A 19,108-nucleotide genomic window follows, 5' to 3' on the forward strand; every position below is an offset into this window, starting at 1 on the left:
ATGATATCTCCAACAAACATGACTTGAAGAGAGCTCTATCAGAAGAATAGGCCAAACTAGATCCAGATATTTTAAAGAAATTAGTTGAATCAATTCCTAATCGTTTAAAAGAAGTAATTAAAGCAAAAGGTGGAGCTACTCGATATTAGTTCGTAATAGAAATTATGTTCATAAATATTTTTCTTTATGCATCATTTTGATTGTGATCATCATTTTTTAATTAAATTACGTTTGCAGCGACACCGCACAAGTTAGAACAATTCTTTATGTGACTAGTTAATCTAATATTAATTTAAAAAAATTAAAACGAAATCATCAGTAAAAATTAGCTGCATCATTTTGACTGTGAGCCACTGTACGTTCTACAAGCCTTTCGATAAATAGTAGATTTAATATAATTGTTTATTTATACTAAAATGCATAGTCGCTCTAATTTTGGCCACTGCTGTATATAACAAATTAGTATTGCAGACATTTCTATCAGGACTTAAGGAACCCCTATGTACCACAATTAGGTGTATGTGACCCCTAAATCTCCCTACGGCTTTACAATTCGTAATCGAAGAGGATAACATTCACTATTTTCAGACCCATACAAGACCCCAATATCCCAGAGGACAAAATAACCAAACCTCTAGGAGACCTCAAAACAATCATTCTAATTTCAATGCAAACAATTTTTAAAATTTCCAACAGCAACCTTTTTCTTTCTCGCAACAGTCCCCATTCAAGCCCACAAGCGTTCAAAGCTAATAATCATCCCCATTCAGAGCTAACACTTTCGTCAATGCCCAAAATTCTACGCAAAGACCACCCACAAACGTATTTAGACCCAACCAAAATAGGCTACCGTCAAAGCCTACCCCTATGAGTGTGCCAACCCGTAATACATCTAAAAATTTTCGACCCCAATCAAATTTTCAACAGAGGCCATTTAACTCGAATCGCAATCCAAAGTTTGTAGTTGAAGAATTATATCACATAACGGAAGAATGTGAAGACGACACCAACATCAGAACGATGAACCACACACGCCGTTGTAACATGACACTTCCGTGCGAATGTTCGCCGAATAGTTCTCGCAACTTCAAGAATCCAGCGTCAACACATCCCTGCACGGAGGATGTTGACAGAAATTTTTTATGCAACGAGCCTCGATGGCGACGGCAAATAACACTGGAAATTATTAAATTAAATAATTTAGCATCTAGTGAATTATCTTATACAGGGTGGCCCATCGAAAACAGGCCAGCAAAGTTTACTGCTTTGTATGTGAATATTTGGAAAAAGCCTCGGACCCGTATACTTTTGTTTTTTAGGGGGGCAAATTTCCACATTAATTCTATCACTGTAACTTCAACCCCTTAGCGGGGGCGGCATTCACCCTTATTTTTTCAAATGGAAAGGGGTATGTTGTGATACATCTTTTGAATGGGCATTAAATTGTCTTTCAAATGGCATTTCGTTTTTTACATTTGAGCTGTGCGTCGCCGAGAAATATTAATTTAACTTTATTTATTAGCATTTACATGTTATCTTATTAAGTGTTGAAAATGTCCCCCGTTCACCTCCATGCGATAGTACAGCAACTGTTCAAAGTGTTCCCGGACATTTTGAAGAATATCTGGTTTAATTTGTTGACATTCATTACTGATGCGGTTCCGTAAATCTTTTAAGGATTCAGGCTGGGTGGCATAAATTTTCGATTTCAAATGTCCCCACAAAAAGAAATCAAGAGGAGATAAATCGGGTGATCTCGCGGGCCATTCGATAACACCCCTCCTCCCAATCCATCTATCAGGAAACGTTTCATCCAGAAACTGCCGTACAGGTATTGCATAATGGGGAGGAGCTCCGTCTTGTTGAAATATCGGATTTTTTTCATGGTAACGTTGGTCGTTTTCCATAATTTCGATCAGCGCTGGGTTGACGGCATTCTCCAACAAGTCTAAGTAAGTATCTTCAGTTAAATTTCTCGGTAAGAAAAATGGTCCAATTATGTGATCACCAAAAACACCAGTCCAAACGTTTAATTTTTGAGGATGTTGAGTATGAACCTCATGGTAGTTCCTTGGATTCGTGTCAGACCAGTAACGACAATTATGTTGATTGACTGTGCCATTGAGAAAATACGTACAATCGTCTGAGAAGCAAACGTTAAAAAGGTAGTTGGGATTATTTATCATTTTTTCGGACATTATTTCACAAAATTGTAAACGGTGGTCATTATCATCTTCATTCAATTCTTGTAGAAGTTGAATTTTATATGGGTGCTATTTATTATGTTTCAGAATTGTTTGAACAGTGGTCCTCGAAACTCTCGTTACATCAGAAAATTTTCTGATACTCAATGTAGGGTTCATACTAACTTGGCCCAGAACAGCTACTTGTACTGCCTCATTTCTCACCAGATTTATAATATTCCGTTTTTTATTTGTCACTGAACCAGTTTGCCGGAATTTTGCTACTAATTGTAGGATGTAACCATGATGTATGTGACTGTCTGCATGCCTCTCATTAAACAAAGTTTCCGTTATTCTTGCGCATTGATTGTTTATAAAATACAATTCAATATTTCCACTTTCTCCGCAACAGAATAAACCATTTTTATCGAACCGAAAGAAAAGAATTGCACAGCAATAACGAACTACCCACATCAACTACTTTACTGAAGGCAAAATCGAATTGTCCACCGATATTTGTTAGTTTACAAAACATTTTTACTCACAAATCTATTTGCAAATAAGACGTCCTGTAAAATGTTTAAAATTCCATTTCTCGGCGACGCGCAGCTCAAATGTAAAAAACGAAACGCCAACAGAATATTATCCGACCCAGCAACTCATCGTGGTAAGCTCCAATTTGGGTTGTACCAAAGAAACTGGATGCTTCGGGAAAATAAAAGTGGAGAGTATGTGTGGATTTCAGAAAGCTGAATGAAAATACCATCGATGACAGATACCCACTCCCGAACATAGCACTACTAGACAAGCTTGGAAAGTACCAATACTTCACAACCCTAGATTTGGCTAGTGGATTCCACCAAATCGAGATGGAAAACAAGACATCCAGAAGATCGCTTTCGGCACGGAGCATGGGTACTTCGAATACACCCGAATGCCGTTTGGGTCGAAAAATGCACCAGCTACCTTCCAGCGTGTAATGGATAACATTTTAAGGGGCATTCAAAACGAGAAATGTCTTGTGTACCTAGACGATATAATCATCTTTTCCACATCTGTACAAGAGCACATGGAGAGACTAAGGGCAGTATTCAAAAGACTTAGAGAGTCTAACTTTAAAATCTAACTCGATAAGAGCGAATTCTTCAGAAGGAGAGTTGCTTACCTAGGGCACATCGTAACGCTAGAGGGAATAAAACCAAACCCGGAAAAGATCAAAGCCATAAGGAAATACCCCATACCAACAACCACCAAACGAATTAAAGGTTTTCTAGGACTATTGGGATATTATAGGAAATTCATAAAGAATTTTGCTAAAGCGATCAAACCATTAACTAAATGTCTGAAGAAAGGAGCAAAAATCGAACACAACAAAAAATTTATAGAATGCTTTGAACTGTGTAAAGATTTGCTGACTAATGAACCAATACTGTAATATCCTAATTTAGATAAACCTTTTAATTTAACATGCGACGCAAGCAATGTGGCTCTTGGTGCTATACTATCACAGGGACCAATAGGGCAGGACTTGCCAATAGTTTACGCATCTAGAACGCTCAATGAGAGAATAAAACTATTGTACCATTGAAAAGGAGTGCTTATGCTTGGTATGGGCGACCAAATATTTTAGACCCTATCTATTAGGTAGAAAATTCCGGATAATAACGGATCATAAACCTCTCCAATGACTGTTTAATCTGAAGGACCCTTCATCGAAACTCCTTAGATGGCGCATCAAACTAGAGGAATTCGACTACGAAATTTTTTACAGGAAGAACAAACTAAACACGAGCGCTGACACCTTAAGTCGAATCGAGATACACGTAAAGGAAACAGATGATATCAGCAACCTTGTACAATACACGGAAAAATTCTACGAATCACTAAAAACAAGTAAATTCGAGGAACCCACGAGTCAAGCACAACCAGAGGAAATGGATATAAATCAGGTTTCAGTTATAGCTCAACCAGGCACGGAACGTGACAATAATGAAATTCCAGAAGTGATGAACGTCGGAAATGCTGACGATGGAAATACCATACATTCCAATGACGAACAACACCCTATCGTGGGAATACCAATGCAAGAGACAGCGAGTTATATTTTTGTGGAACCGAAACAACTTTTTAAAAAAATTCACAAACACAAAAATCTACCTTTTGTTAGAGATTACAATATAATGCCAAATACAAACTATTACTGCTACAACGTATGAGTGCGAAATCTATTTATTATACTTTATCGTTGTCAGCATAATGGCAATAGCGCAGAAGACCTTGGTAGCTTTGTTGGTAAATGTCCTTGATATAACTCATCTCTCTTTGAGTTCTAACTTCTAGGGTAAGCAAGGAAGTTGGATTTCTTCCGTTGATGGCCTCCTTTGTTGGACTGGTTTTTTCATCAGTTCAAATTTGTTTTTCTTCAGCTCAAATGTCAGGAAAGGCTGTTCTTTCATGTGTAAAATTTAACTTTTTAGTTCATGAAGATCATCCAGTTATAACTCAGGAAGGTGTAGACTTAAATTTAGCATTTGTTTAATTGTATAGTTAGTGTTTAAATCTGGGAATAATATGGGTTGCGCATACAGCGAGGGACAAAAGTATTGGCACACCAGAAGTTCCAATATAAAATGACTGATTCTGGTACATTAGCAAATAACAAATCCAATGAAAACTAATTTATTTCAAACTTCACATCTTAAGGTACTAATTACTCCTAGATTTAACATTATATTATTTTTCTAACAAATGGTTACGTTGCAAATATATAAACTAAACATGGAAATCCGTGGACAAAAGTATTGGCACACTAAGGTAATATAAATAATTAAATAGTTTTTCTGATTCACAAACAACTTGTTTACTATTTTTTTATATTTGCTATGAATTCTTTACATGTAGGGACAAGCAAAGTTAAAAATATTTCCAGTTTGTTAATACTTTTCTTAATAATGGGACGCAAAGGTGAAGAAACAACTGTCAGTTAAAGAAAAATTATTGTAAACCTACGAAGAGATGGTAAATCTTACTCAGATATAGCAACTATAGTAAAGAGAAGCCGTTACACTGTTAGAAATATTTTTAAAAGATTTGAAACTAGTAATGATTTTTTTGAATAAACCCAGAAGTGACCGCCCGAAAAAGTTGTCTGCGCGGGAAGAAAGTAAAGTGGTCAACAAAATTAAACTTAATCCTAGAACCAGTGCATCTGAAATTGCTTCCATTTTAAGAGTAGAGAATGGAAAAGATGTTAGCAGTAAAACAGTCCGCAGGACCCTTCATCGTGCTGGATATAGAGCTAGAGTAGCCAGAAAGAAGCCCTATATTAGTAAAGCAAATAAGAAAAAAAGACTAAATTTTGCCAAAGAGTACATTGACCGGGACAACCAATTTTGGGACAATATATTGTTTTCAGACGAGTCATAATTCAACATCTTTCAGTCCGATGGTAGTGTGTGTATGGAGAAAGCCCAACACAGAACTTGAACAACAAAATCTACATAAGACAGTCAAACATGGAGGTGGTAGTGTGTTGGTATGGGGATGTATGGCTTCGAGTGGTGTTGGAAAACTTATCTTTATTGATAATGTGATGGATAAGACCGTGTATTTAAATATCCTTAAAAATTATTTAAAGCAGAATGCTGAAAAACTTCGATTGGATCGCGGATTCTATTTCCAACAGCACAATGATCCAAAGCATACGGCTTATATCGTGAAACAATAGATCGCATTTAATGCTCCCCACACTTTAAATACCCCTCCACAGTCACCAGATCTCAATCCAATTGAGCATGGTTGGAATGAATTAGAAAAACGAATAAGGAAACATCATATTTCAAGCAAACTACAGCTGAAAGAAATTTTACAAAGAGAATGGGAAGATCTAGAACCAAATTTAACTCAAAATTTAGTACAGTCGATGCTTAGAAGATTAGCTGAAGTAATAAGAAGAAAAGGTCTTCATACAAAGTATTAGTATTTAGTTAGTTAGATATATTACCTTAGTGTGCCAATACTTTTGTCCACGGATTTCCATGTTTAGTTTATATATTTGCAACGTAACCATTTGTTAGAAAAATAATATAATGTTAAATCTAGGAGTAATTAGTACCTTAAGGTGTGAAGTTTAAAATAAATTAGTTTTCATTGGATTTGTTATTTGCTAATGTACCAGAATCAGTCATTTTAGATTGGAGCATCTGGTGTGCCAATACTTTTGTCCCTCACTGTATGTTCTTGAGGTTTTCGGTTTGTTACGCACAATTTTTTCACCAACAGTCACTTGACAACCTACAGGAATTTGACATAAAAATATTCCTATTAAGTTTCTTATTTCATTTTGTCCTACTGGGCAGGCCATTTGTACAGCTTCTTTCTTGGGACACACTAAAATCCACTTGTTGGTTGACCCTAATCGGTTGATCATTACGTTTGCAATCTCGACATTTGTTTGCTTACAAGTAGTCGGGGCTACGTTTACACTCAACAGTTTAACTTCACATGGGGCGTTATCCTGGATTTCTATTAGACTTTCTTTAGGACACAGGTGGAGTTCTGGTACTATTTCTTGGTATTCCTTCTTATAGTACACGTAGTGCTATTGACTTGTGAACAAGAATTTATTTTGCGGTACAACTACCTTAAACAGACTTTTTATGTGAATTGGAATGGCATATAAGTGAAAGTAATTAAAATTCTGATTATAAACAACGGGAATATGTAGAATGTATACAATTTTATTATTTAAGATGAAACATTCCAATTGCATAATTTTTTCGAATAAAGGAATATTTTTTTTAATAAATTTTTTAGTTCTATATAAAGATCTTTTGGTTTTATAACACTAGGATGAATTGCTTTAAGCTTAGCAAATACCAATGAGTTTTCCATGTCCTGTAAAATTGAATAGATTAGTTCATACATATTTATGATTTCACTAATTAATTCTTTCAAAAATACACAATTTCTATTGTCTATAACATCTCTTACATATGGTAAAATCTTATTTATTTTGTCTTCAATTAATTTTTCATTTTGAAATAGTTGCTGCAATGTCTGATTAAATTTCTCTATTACAGTTATAGATAGTGATTTTTGGCTTAAAAGTCTTGTTTGCAGTTTTCTTTGATTATCTTCAAGATCACTGATAAGCTTATCATATCTATCCCCGTCGGATGCATCAAGGTTTCCCGTAATTATTTTAAAAACGGAGCCTATACCATTCATTATTCCTCTCTTCGCACTTGGGGAACAAGGTAAAATTCTATCTAACCTTTCTTCCGTTCGTTCTTTAGCAAATTTCAACATTTCCAAAAAATTTCCAAATTCATCCAGATAAGGTTTCGGATGATTAGTTTGATTTATGGTCGTTATTATGTTTGTCGTCTTAATTTGCAACATTTTCATTTGATGTGTAATCAGATTTAGGTCATGATAGTGTAACATGATGTGTTCGTATTTAACGACTCTGGCATTACCTACCATAAGAGGCATAATACCAGGATTATCTTTAATTTCCGCAATTTCGATGGTTTCTTGAACCTGTGCCTCAAGTATCCCGATTAGAAAGCTGAAATACAATATTAAATTAGTTAGTATATTGAGTAACTCAGATTTCTTATTCGTGACTAATATTTAAGGAGTTATATGTAATTATTTCTTAAAATCTAAACTACACTGCTCCAAGAAATTAACGCATCACTACGTAATTTCTAATTTTTATTTTTATTTACCTGAATTAAGGAATGAAACATTTTTCTTTTTTAACGTCAATCAAAATGCTTTTAAATAACCGATTTTTTCTTGTACATAACGTCAACTAAACCGCGAACCAGTAAAATTTGTCATTAATAATACTGTGAAAGAAACAAGTGACTTATTAAATTTACATAAGCCCTAAAGCTTATGTAAAATCTTGCAAATTTAATAGCGGGTATTTTCACCTCTGCTTCTAATCGTGTCCTGACAACGACGATTCATGCTTAGAATCAGGTTGCGGATAGTGTCTTAATCCAGGTTGTTCCATATTTCAATGAGAAGGCGCCCGAGGTCTTCTAAGTTGTTAAGCTGGTTAGGATGACTCCGCAGTTGTCGTCCCAGTATGTCCCAGACTTGTTCTATTGGATTGAGGTCGGGATTTCGAGCTGGCCAAACCATAGTCTCAATACCAACATCTAATAGGTAGTCACGAACGACTCGAGCCGTATGGGGCCTAGCATTATCTTGAATAACCAAGAAATTGTGACCAATGTAGGGAGCAAATGGGACAACGTGGTCTTCTAGGATGTTCGAAATGTACCGATCAGCATTCAAAGTTCCGTTGTTTAACGCTACTAAGTCAGTGCGTGCTGTCAAAGAAATTTCACCCCACACCATAACTTACCCTCCACCGAACAACGTTGTGTTCACCATGTTGCATTGGGCATATCTTTCATTTGGTCTTCTAACAACACGAACTCGTCTGTCGCAAGTATAGAGACAAAATCGCGACTCATCTGTCCAAAGAACTCGTTCCCGATCAGCATCTTCCCAGTGCACATGATTTGTTGCAAACTGTAATCGGGCTCTGCGGTGATCCACAGTTAACGCTGGACCTCGGGCTGGAATACGAGGACGCAAGTTTGCTTCCAGAAGACGTTGCCGAATTGTTTCCAGACTTATTCGATGGTTGTGTGCATTTTCAAACTGGGATTGGAACAATCTTGTTGTCACAAACCTTTGCCTAAGCGCGGAAAGCCTTAAAAAACGATCTTTACGAGGAGTCGTGACGCGGTTTCTGCCTTGTCCTGCTCTTCTGGCATGCTCACCCGTCTCTCTGTAGCGGTCAGTTATACGCGATACGGATGTATGGGACACACCAAATCTTCCTCCTATTCGCCGATAACCCCATCCCTCTTCATGCAGTACGACCGCTTGGGCACATTCAGCAAGTGTCAAATTTCTGGATTGCCGTTGCATGATACAATTCGAAGGGGGTACTATCAAATTTGCGTACATTTTACACCACACTGTCAAAATTCAAACCAATATTTGAGATACAATTCGTTTTAAAGGCAAAGAATTTTATCAATACCGAACAAAAAAATTGAATAGCCAACTGATGGTTCGCATAAATAAAAAAATGTTTATAGTCATGGAAACGAACATACAAAGAGCCATCGAAGAATTTTTTTTTGGGACCTCAAATTATCAAATATTTCCATAATTATTAAGCGGTGCGTTAATTTCTTGGAGCAGTGTATATCTATTCCTAAAAGGTCTTTTGAGGTTATCCATATGAATTTTTTTTCTAAATTATGTCCATTACTGTTTTCCTATTAGGATTGACTTCTTTAATCTGCGTGGGAGATTTAAAGCTATCTCCTACTTTTTGTCTTGTGGGGTTTTTAACATAAACATTTTCTTGTGATTCGAATATGTCCGGTTTGACTCGGTCCTCATTAAGTTTTCCTATTGCCTTCTCCTTATTTTCTATTAATGATTAATTTATTTTTTCATATAATAGTTTCGCTCTATCTCTATGCTCTGTTACATAATTAGACATTAAGATCAGGTTGAAACTAATATTGAAAGGGTCTTCACGTTCAAGATGTCCGTTAACAATATCGATTGGTTTAAATTTTGTTGTTGAAAGGATTGAATAATTATAAGTCAAAATTGCGTATTTCATTTTTTGACTAACGGGCGTTACCGATTGTCCTTGATTGTTTAATAAACGAATATGCTCCATAAGGGTAGAATGCAACTTTTCGACTGGTCCATTTGATTGCGGGTGATTTGGTGAGCAAAAATGAATTTCTATTTTATGCAAATTTAATAATTCCGTGATAACTGTATTTGTGAACTCAGTACCATTATCTGTTATTATCTTTTTTGGAATCCCGTGATGAGAAAAGAAGAGAACTAAATTATCCGCAATTTCTGTTGCTGCTAACGTATTCAATGCATAGGCTTGAGCATATTTTGAAAAACTATCAATAATTGTTAAAAACTTAATTTTATCTAGAGTATTTGTATCTATATGTATTATTTCGAAAGGTCTCGTTGCTGTAGGTGTGATATTCATTTCCATTCTTATTGGATGCCTTGCATACTTACTCTTCTGACATATTTCACACTGATTAATATAGGTTTGAACAGATTCTTTGATGTTTGGCCAATAATATTTGTTTTTGATTTTTTGTTCTGCCTCCTCAATTCCTCTATGGTTCGTCTTTCCTTCATGATATTCTTGTATAACTTCTGGTATTTCATCGCTTTCCGTGACATCTACTAATTTAATTGTACATCTCTTGAATTTTAACGAAGGCCATTTAAAGTTCTTTCTAATAATTTCACAAAACAAGGGGTATAATTTTTCATCCTCAAGATATAATGAATATAATTTATCTGGGGCGACATTTTCCACAATAAATTTCATTAAACCATATTCTATGTTTTCATCCGATAATTGTGATAAAAATCTCCTCTTTTTACCAAACAATTCCATTTTCTTTAGCTTAGCCGAAGAATGGTACATTCTTGAAATTATAACTTGGTTGGCGCCATAGTTTACTGCTGTCTCAGTAATTAGTATACCAACAACAAGGTTTTGTTCGTTATTTGTGTGTACTGTTTCATCTTTGTCAAGAAATCTTATTTTAAGCTCATGTTCGTTTGTTGTGTCTCGATCCAAGTCGGGTTCTGCTATAGTTATATGACCACCTCATAGAAGGCCCATTATTCAGAAGCACAACACGCGCCACCCGTGCCTATGTAATAACACGAGCCACACGTGTTGTGCAGACTTAGCACTATTTTTAATATAAATAATTGTGTCACTTAAAATAGCAAGTAGTCTTCAAGTATCTTCCCGTGTATCAATCTTTATACAGTATTAAGTGTCAACACGTCTTTTGCAAATAAAATAAATATATAATTTTTTTTTTTAAGTTACTTTAAGTCCTAAACGTAACTGGCGCAGTCGGTAGGATCCTTTCGGGTGCATCGGTAAAAAGTGAAATTTGGAAATTAAGTGTTCAAGTGTCTACGACCCAGCAAAAGTGGTTACACTCCAAGACCTTACAGTATCCAGAAATCACCCCACCGGCACCATCTGTTTTAACAGTTCAGAGAGGATCTTCCAATCACAGATCGGACTTTCTTGAGACTCCTGGCACGCAACAGCGAACCAGAGGACATATTGGCAGACGCTAGTGTCCACTACAAACGGCAGCGTACCTGAGAAGTCTATCATCTCCGCCAAGCTCCGTTTGATACAGGAATAAGGCTGGAAACAACGTGAGTCATCTCCTTAGCTAAACAACCTGTTAGAATTAGTACATGAAAAAATTTAAGAAGAGCACGTTAAGTGAAATAACATATCCCAGAATTAGAAGTCATTCAGACGCTAGTAGTAGCTCTACTTCAGAAACAGATATAAGGCAACTCTATAGCCAAGTAAAGTTAATAGAAACAGATAATAAAATGGCCGACGCTTTGAGGTCAACTGTAACCCTGTCAAAAACTTTTGACGGTACGCCATCCCGTTTAGAATCATTCATAACCCAAATAGACACGTTTCATGCAAGATACTTTAGTAATGACCCGTCCCAACAAGAATATGTGTTGCTTGCAATAAATTCTAAAATAATAAGCACTGCTGAAGATTTTATCCTGACTCGACCAGATTTAAAAACCTGGGCTGAGATCAGGACGGCATTGCAACAAAAATTCAGCGATCCCATTACAAGGGCTAATTTACAACAGCAGCTCATATTCTTGACGAGAAAAAACGAGTCAGTTCAGGATTACGTCCAAACCCTCAAGGCCTTAGTCACAAAAATCAGTACAAAGATATGTACCGAGGTTAATAATGACGAAGCAAGAGCAATACTAATTTCTCAGACCGAATTAACGGCGACCCAAAACCTCCTGTCAAATATCTCTAACGAACTGAGGACTTTACTTATAGTCCAAGACCCCCAAAATCTCAACACAGCCCTTGATATAATTACAAACTATGAAATCCTAACCAGCCAATCTGTATTTAAAAATAATTATTTGCAAAGGGCTAAACCACTTTCACATAATTCACAATCTTTCCGAAACTATAATTCAGGCCGAAGCCGAGACACAACGCCCATCACTAACCGAACAAGTAATCAAAATTCATACCCTAATGAATTAAATATTTTAGCCGACGATGACGCAGGATTCGAAGAGAATATCGAAAACCTCGCTGATCAAATTGAAAATTTTCATGTGAAAACTTCAGAAAGGGATCCTGTCTAAGTTTCAACAGTCACCAAATAAATCAGCTACCATATATTCAAATCCCAAATTCCAACATAAAATTACTTGTACACACAGGATCATATGCTTCAATCCTGAGAACTTCTATAGCTGAAACCTTCTACCCTGAACTCACCACCCCTTATCATAGCACTCTTCAAACATGCGCAGGCTCGCAGAAAACGGAGGCTAAAGCAAAAATCTCCCTACTTTCCGAATATGGCATTTCAAAGCCGATAGAATTCATCTTACACCCATTCCATGAGTACTTTGACGGAGTACTAGGGATCAGAGACCTTTGCAGCCTAGACCTGAGCATAGATCTTGAGAGAGAAATCTTAAAAAATAAATATTTATCAATTCCTTTTCTTTATAGAAAAGATTTCGAAAATTTCACAATCGAAATTCCTCCCGAAACCGTACAAAGAACGACATTTAGGACTAAATTGCCTAACGGAACGACATACATAACCGATCATTTCAGAAACGAACAAATCGAAATTCAGCCAACTATAGTGACCATTCATGATCAAACCTATACCATAGAAATCCTTAATCATACCAATCAATCCGTGACTATAAATTACAACGTAAACGACAATTTATTCCTGGAGCCCATAGAATTAGACAAATTTGAATTTTTCCATTTCAACATTAACAATACTCTAAGTCAAAAAATGCCAAGCCAAGAAATTGACTACAAATCCTTGGTTCGCCTCGAGCACCTAAACTCGGAAGAACGAACCGAGCTTATGAGAATACTAAAACGATATAATCAAGTCTTATACAAACCAAATACCCCTTTGAATTTCACAAACCAGGTGAAACATGTAATTAAAACCACGGACGAAATACCGACACATGCTTAAATTACAGATATCCATACGTCCATAAAAAAGAAATACAAAGTCAAATTAATCAAATGTTACTGGACAAAATCATAAGACCCTCTAACTCCCCATGGAGCTCACCAGTCTGGATAGTTCCTAAAAAACTAGATGCGTCAGGTAAAAGGAAGTGGAGACTAGTCATCGACTACCGTAAGTTAAACGAGAAGACCACGGACGATCGGTACCCATTGCCCAACATCACCGATATTTTAGACAAATTAGGCAAATGTCAGTACTTTACCACGCTAGATTTGGCCAGTGGGTTCCACCAAATCGAAATGGACCCCACCAGCATCGAAAAGACCGCGTTTAACGTAGAAAACGGACATTACGAGTACACAAGAATGCCTTTCGGTCTAAACAACGCGCCCTCCACTTTCCAACGCGTGATGGATAATGTCTTACGAGAATTGCAAGGGAAAATTTTCCTTGTATATATGGATGACATTATCATCTATTCGTCCAGTTTGCAGGAACACTTAGATTCCTTAAAAAAGGTTTTTGAACGCCTAATCTCGAATAACCTTAAAATTCAACTAGATAAATCCGAATTCTTGAAAAAAACTGTTGAATTTTTAGGTCATGTTATAACCCCTGATGGAATTAAACCAAATCCAAAGAAAATAATTGCCATACGAGATTTTCCTATACCTAAAAACCCTAGAGACATAAAATCATTCTTAGGCCTAGTCGGATACTATAGGAAATTCATAAAGAACTTTTTAAAAATTACCAAGCCCTTAACACATTGTTTAAAGAAGAACGTTAAAATTAAACATGACAAACAGTTCATAAACGTTTTTCAGCTTTGAAAAGAAATTCTAATGAATGACCCTATTTTATGCCATCCCGACTTTACTAAACCTTTTGTGCTTACAACGGACGGATCGGATTATGCAATCGGCGCTATACTGTCCCAAGGACCTATAGGAAAGAATTTACCTATCGCTTACGCAAGTAGAACCCTCAATAACGCCGAATGTAACTATTCCACTATTGAAAAAGAACTTCTAGCCATCGTATGGGCTACAAAATATTTCCGACCTTATCTATTTGGCACTAAATTCACCATCGTAACTGACCACAAACCCCTTCAGTGGTTATTCTCCATAAAAGAAGCCAACTCTAAACTAGTACGGTGGAGATTAAAACTACAGGAATTTAACTATACAATTCAGTATAAAAAGGGTTCAAAAAATTCAAATGCCGACGCTCTTTCACGCCCACCTAAGGAAATTAACATCTTAGAGACATTACCTACGCACGCATCAACAAGCGCGGAAAAGAATAAGAATAATGAAGATCAGTATCTGTGGCACGAAAGAATTAAGCATTTTTTCGAAACTCAAGAGAATTTATTTGAAGCCCCCGCAAAAATCAAACCAAAACCAAAAATTACTGTAATCTCCGACATTATGATAAAACCACCCAAAGAAAAACCCAAACCACCAAGTACCAAATCCGAAAGCACAGAAACTGGCGACGAAGATATTCACGCTACTGAAAAGCCCAAAGAAAGCCAAAATCTTGACCCCGAAACTGAGACAATACATACATCCCAAGAAAATCCCATATTAGGAGCACCCTATGTAAACTCCAGCATCAACACGTACAAAAATCAACTAATCTTCAAATGGACAGATAATCAAAATCCCTACGTCACAAGAACTGAATTATTTAAAACAAAGAAAAGACTAGTTATTTTTATAAACAAAAACCCAGTCACCGAAGAAGTCCAAGAACTCTTCGTCCAAAACTTAGCCCCCGATACTTACTGTCTACACTTCCCTTCAAAGGAACTTGAGCCAGTAATATTAAGAATCTTTCAAGAAACATTCCGAAACAACTCCTATAAACTCCTGATTTCCAATACATTGCTGGAAGATGTGCCTGATCCTGATGATCAAGCAGAAATAATTGAAAGATATCATACAACAAAAACAACGCATAGAGGAATATCGGAAAACATCAAGAATATAAAACAAGTGTACTACTGGCCCAGCCTGGAAAAAGATGTCATAAACTACGTCAACTCGTGTGACATCTGCCAAAAAACGAAATACGATAGGCACCCTCACAAGATCATATTGAAACCCACTCCAACTGGTTCCCGACCTTTCGAACACATCTATATAGACACGTATTCCGTATCCGGACAAAAATACTTAACTATAATAGACAACTTCTCAAAATTTGCCACTGCCTATCCCACTAACGAAACCTCTATAGAAACATGCCAAAACCTGATCAAATTCTTTTCACATCATGGAACACCTTCAAAAATTACTACCGACAATGGGAAAACTTTTGAAAATAATTTAGTACAAGACCTATGCAAAACATATAAAATAGAACTACATTTCACAACACCTTATAATCCAAATTCAAATTCCCCCATAGAACGCTTTCATTCTACCTTAAAGGAAAGCCTAGTCGTCTTAAGGAACAATCACCGCTCAAAGACCCTTCAGGAATTACTGGACATTGCCCTACTAAACTATAATAACAGTATTCATTCTTCACACGACTACACACCCTTCCAAATTATAAAGGGAAACCTAAACTATCAATTAAATTTTGATAAAACCCTAAACCAACTACAGACTGACTATACAGGGTGGTCATTTAGTGCGGTCTCGGAAGATTACGGCTAAACAATTTAATATTTTGAATTTCTTTTTTTTGCGTTATATAGAACTCGATTATGGGTACATTCTAAAATTGTTTTCGTTTTATACAGGGTGTTCTAAATAAGTGAAAAATATCAAAGTTATGTTTTTTTAAATAGGACGCCCCATATATTAATATCGTTTTAGATTTCTTGAGAAAAATAAATGTAAGTTTCATTAAGGTTTACTTGTCCTAAATCTTAAGGGTTTCGAAATAATTAAGTTTTTTTAAAAAAATCATGCAATTTTAAAAACTTTGTTTTGAAGGAAGTTTAAACTGGAGTAAATCGAAATTCATACCAAACCTTAGATATGAGACGTATTTTATGCCAGAATTATTAAAATTGAAATATCTCATACAGTGCGTCCAAAAAATAACATGAAAATTGCATTCTTTTTGAAAGGAAATAACTTGCTTAATTTAAATAGAACACCCCATATTTTATTACTCGAAATAAGAGATAAACATATGACTAATCAAAAATCGTTACACTTTCCTATACCTAAATGTACAGGTTTTCTTCGAAAAATAAGATTGAACCTCTACAACATCTCTTAAAAGCAAAAGCTAATGGCCTAACTGAACGAATAAACTCTATCAAATCCTTTATAAAACAATACTCTACAATTAAAAGACAAAAAAGAGGTATATTTAACTTCATGGGAAAAATACAGAAATACCTATACGGAACATTGGACGCTGACGACGGCAAACGATATAATAATTATGTCAAAATTCTCAAAGAAAACGAAGAAACGCTGCAAAAAGACATAAATTCCACCCAAACTGTCATTAAGCAATTAACGCGCGATGTCGATGAACAACTTAGTAATATTAAATCGAATCAGCAAAAATTGCAGAGACAAGTCGACAACCTTACTCTGGCTACTAACGACCTAGTCACTACAACCCATCTTATCTTATTGTTCGACGCGTTAAAAGATAACGTATACCTAGTAAACGAAATACAAATGAATGTGCAAATAGCCATTACTTTCGCTGAAATGCATATTATGCATCATAGTATTTTAAAATATGAAGAATTGCACTCAATAATTTCCAGTGTAAAGTCAGATCAGAGGATCCCTTTTGATAACATTATTAAATACTATGAAGTAATGTATGTAGACGTATTAATACGAAACGAACTCATAATATTCCATATAGGCATACCTTTGATTCTAGAAGAACGCTTCAGTACGTATCAAGTATACCCTATCCCCATCAACGGAAAGATCACATTCATACGTAATCCCTACTTCTTAAAATCACCTACTAAATTGTTCAATCTAAAGGAAAAATGCCCTAAAATCGAAGGGATATCACTTTGCTCTCAAAATCTCTTAAACCAGGACGAACTCTGTATATCCCAGACATTAAATTTGAGTAATCATTGCCCTCTAATACCCGTCAAAGTCGAAAAAACTTCTATCACCCAATTGGACGATAACTCTATAATAATAATGCCAATTTCTCCTGAGCAAGCGTATTTCCAATGTCCCCGTCAAAAATCAATAGAAACCATTAGGAACCCCTCATTAATTCTACCCTCGAAATGTACTGTCAAAATAAACAATACCCGATACGACTCACAAAGTCCTCATATTATCAACTTAAGATTGAGACTCCCCGAAATCAAGTTCAACGACACATTGATTCAGAAAATAGAACCAATAGACCTAAAAGAAATAAATTTAGACAGTATCTATGAGGATTTAGAAAAAGCCAATAAACTAAAGTTCACTCATTGCAAAGCTTCGGAATTGTAAACTCTGGTATACCAGTAGCTCTAATCATCTGTGTAATTTTTATATCAATGTCAGTTTTATATCTTTACGTTAAAATAAGAAAGCCAAATGTAAAGATGGACATACAGCTCGACTCCCTCGAAAATGCCCCATTTTCTCGGACTTAAGGAGGGAAGAGTTATATGACCACCTCATAGAAGGCCCATTATTCAGAAGCACAACACGCGCCACCCGTGCCTATGTAATAACACGAGCCACACGTGTTGTGCAGACTTAGCACTATTTTTAATATAAATAATTGTGTCACTTAAGATAGCAAGTAGTCTTCATTATCTTCCCGTGTATCAATCTTTATACAGTATTAAGTGTCAACACGTCTTTTGCAAATAAAATAAATATATAAATTTTTTTTTTGAAGTTACTTTAAGTCCTAAACGTAACTCTATCATCGATTCACGGTCTACGTCGTAATTTTCTTGTTTATTCTGTTGGTTATTTATATTTCCGCTGGTACTTGCATTTTCCATGGTTTCGTTAAATTTATTCATGTATTCCACTAAGTCCGCGAATCCGTCTGTTTCTTTTGTGTGCAATTCTATGCGACTTAGGGCGTCTGCATTCGTATTTAATTTACTTTTTTTGTAAATAATCTTATAATCAAATTCTTCTAATTTAATTCGCCATCGCAAGAGCTTGGAGGGGGGATCTTTTAGATTAAACAACTATTGCAAAGGTTTATGATCTGTGACTATTTTAAATCGTTTACCAAAGAGATAGGGCCTGAAATATTTAGTGGCCCATACAAGGCAAAGACATTCCTTTTCAATAGTTAAATATTTTTGCTCAGATTCATTAAGTGTTCGTGATGCATAAGCCACAGGAAGGGTATGACCTATTTGTCCTTGTGATAATACGGTTCCTAAAGCTACAGTGCCACAGAAAAGAATGCGTACCATCAAAAATGGCTGTTTGGATAGAACGGATCAGAGAAGGAAAAACATCTTTTCGAAAAATTATTTATGCCCAAAAATATATTAAATTTTATTATTAACAAAACATAAAAAAATCCTCTTTTAACAAAATTTAAAAAACTCATAATTGCCGGACAAAAAGGTATGCGTACGGGCAATAGATTTTGCGATATTCCTCTAAGATCTGACATGTTGCTGCAAGTTAACGTCTGGTTTCTGCAATAGTTGTAATCTGACCAGCTTGTGCACAGGTTTCTCACTGGTTAGACAGAATAATTGATCGATATGGCGCCAAGAAGTAAAGAGATTAGCATTGAATTGCGTGAACAAATTATTAGATTGAGGAATGAAGGAAATTCATTAAACAGTAT

The sequence above is a fragment of the Euwallacea fornicatus genome, chromosome 20 (assembly GCF_040115645.1).
Source record: "Euwallacea fornicatus isolate EFF26 chromosome 20, ASM4011564v1, whole genome shotgun sequence".
NCBI lineage: Eukaryota > Metazoa > Arthropoda > Insecta > Coleoptera > Curculionidae > Euwallacea > Euwallacea fornicatus.